Raw genomic sequence first — 3,100 nt, 5'->3', positions numbered from 1 at the left:
GTGATGGTCCAACGCTGCTGGGAAGAAGTTGATGAAGCAGGTCTAAATTGGTCGGAGCGACAATGACCCCTGGGCCCCAGCGATCGACATCCTACGCTGCCCCAAACTTGGATCCATCGCTGCACCTAGAAATCCTACTGTCCAGCTCGACTGCGAGGCGACGACACAGGCTGCACATCCGGGGCGAGATCATCCAACCCGAACGTCCAGACCTCACCTTCCGGACCGTGGCAGGACTCCGAGGGAAGAAGATCAGTGTAGAAGTTGGATTCCCGACCGTGGCTGAATCTGGGGAGAAAAGGAGCACCACAGCCTACCTCAAGGAAAGCGAGAAGATGGCGGCCGCACCATGAGGCGAAGAACCTGGAATCAAAATGGCCACGACCAGACCACGAGGGGCAGCGTTGGAGAAGCAACACGTGGCACTGAGCAGCAAACCGGATTGGAAGGCCCTCTTAAAGGTGACCGGCAACCCAAGGCAATTAAAGGGACAGTTCCACTCTCGACACAGCGAAGCCAAGGACATTAAAGTTAAAAGTGCAGTTAGCGAATGCAGGTATACAAATGTAATGTTAAATGGTGATGCCGGAAAAACTAATGGAAAAAATGTAATGAATGTTTTTAAAAGTGATGTAAGTAACTAGTTGATACCATTAAACAGTGATGCCAGAAATGGGAATATGATAAATGTAATCCTGTATGGAGACACCGATACACAAGAAAGTGTTGTAAGTGCAAAATGTGATAATGTGAAGAGAGATAACAGTGTAGAATCGACTGGTTGTGATTGGAACCATTGTGTCATGCATGTGACACCGGGTTCTACAGGCATAACGTCAATGCCAGAGGAAACCCCCCGTGGGAGACCCCCAGGTCCAGTGGGCTACCTGACCATGTAGCCTGGGCTTTTGGAAGAAATGTGATGCCCCAGGAAGGGCTCACACACACTCAGTGGGAGCGGACCCACTGCAGGGACAGCTGTCAATGGGAGGCACAGCCACCACCACTGGCAACCTGTCCCAGGCCGGCCCTACCCCCCCTGGCCACCAGGGCCAGCACTGGTAGCAAGAGGTCAGTACCCTCCAGCTTCCCCGGTGGGCCCTGGGATGACCAGACTTCGACCACCAATGGAGGACAAGGAGCCCACACAGCCCTGTGGCCCTGCCCACCACCAAACGACATCACCTACCCACTCTACAGTGTAAGTACCTTACCCATTGCACTGGCTCCATCACTGAGGAATCTTCCAACAGTGACACCCACATGATCTTTGTGTGAGGGGGGTGGGGGGGATGGATGAGGGCAGCCATGAGCACAGGGATCACATCTGGCACCCACACAACCCTCACCACAACCTCCCACAGCCCACTATTGATCACTTCCCCATGTCATGGCATTAAGGACTTGGGAAAGGCTTAGGGGGAAGTGTTGTTATGTATGCATGTCAATGATGTACTGTAACACTAGACCTGAATGTACCTTCACCCTGTATATACCATACCTGCACCTGTACACTGCAGGTAACCAAGTATAAAAGGGAGCTCACCTCTTGGTGTCCTCACTCTCGGAGCTGCAATAAAGGACAACAGTCTATACAGTTCAAGTGCCATACCCCTTGTGGAGTCATTAACAGAGTGCTTACATACACAATAATTAGCATGCAAGTACAGTAAGTAATCAGGAAGGCAAATTGAATGTTGGCCTTTATTGCAAGGGGGATGGAGTATAAAAGTAGACAAGTCCTGCTACAACTGTAAAGGGTATTGGTGAGACCACACCGAGAGTACTGCATACAGTTTTGGTCTCCTTATTTAAGGAGGGATATACTTTCATTGGAAACAGTTCAGAGAAGGTTCACTATGTTGATTCCTGAGATGAAGAGGTTGTCTTATGAAGAAAGGTTGAGCAAGTTGGGCCTATACTCTGGAGTTTAGAAGAATGAGAGGTGATCTTATTGAAACATATAAGATTCTGAGAGGGCTTGACAGGGTAGATGCAGAGAGGATGTTTCCCCTCATGGGAGAATCTAGAACTTGGGGGCATAGTTTCAGAATAAGGGGTCACCATTTAAAACGGAAATGAAGAGGAAATTCTTCTCAGAGGGTCATGAATCTTTGGAATTCTCTACACCAGAGAGCTGTGGAGGCTGGGTCATTGAATAAATTTAAGGTGGAGATAGATAGATTTTTGAATGATAAGGGAGTGAAGGGTTATGGGGAGTGGGCAGGGAAGTGGAGTTGAGGCCAAGATCAGATCAGCCATGATCTTATTGAATGGCGGAGCAATCTCAAGGGGTCAAATGGCCTACTCCTGCTCCTATTTCTTATGTTCTTATGTAACACATGGATAGCACTCACGATCCTGTTAACCATGCTCATATCGGTGGAAAGCAGCAAATGGAACTTTTTGAAGTTGAACCCCATGAAAACATATTTGCAATCGACCATGGAAGATGACAGCTATCTTCACTGGCCATCCTGTCTGTCGGGAATGATGTGGCTCAAAATATCTTGATGAACAAAGTTTTTTATTTGTCATTGTTAGTTATTAGTTTAGTGTTTAAGTTAAAGTTTAGTTTATTTGTCACTTAGCTATATTGTTATTTTTTATGATATATCGGGGCCGAAATTCAGACACTGAAAAAGGTCTGTTACTACCAGAAAGCAACAGCCAAGCGACGGATTCAAGTGGCCGCTGACTTCTGGTCCAATGGCCGCCGCCAGCGAAATTGTCCCCGGGAGTTTATGCAGCGATGCTCACTTCCGTCCCGCTCCCCCTACTTCTGCCGCAGTATTGTGGATGTGGCCGTAATGACACAATCAAAGCGCGCACTGCTGTCTCTCCACCCCGGAAGCTATATTCAGCATAAAAAAAACAACCTGCTGCCTGATGGTGCCCTCGATAGCTTTTTGTGTCAGAGCACTGTGCCGGGCTGCTCGAGACTGATAGCAGAGGAGAAAGGAGCTTTTTTGAAATCGCAGTTTGTTTTTGGAGTAAAATTTTTCGCACTTGTGAAAGATTGTTGGGAGTTGCAAAAACTTTTGCAGACTTGAGTAAAGTTTTGTGGACTTTTGAAAAGTTTATCACTCACCCCTTTGAC

This window comes from Pristiophorus japonicus, chromosome 17, assembly GCF_044704955.1.
Source record: "Pristiophorus japonicus isolate sPriJap1 chromosome 17, sPriJap1.hap1, whole genome shotgun sequence".
NCBI classification, from domain to species: domain Eukaryota; kingdom Metazoa; phylum Chordata; class Chondrichthyes; family Pristiophoridae; genus Pristiophorus; species Pristiophorus japonicus.
Note: the sequence above shows the minus strand (reverse complement) of the source record.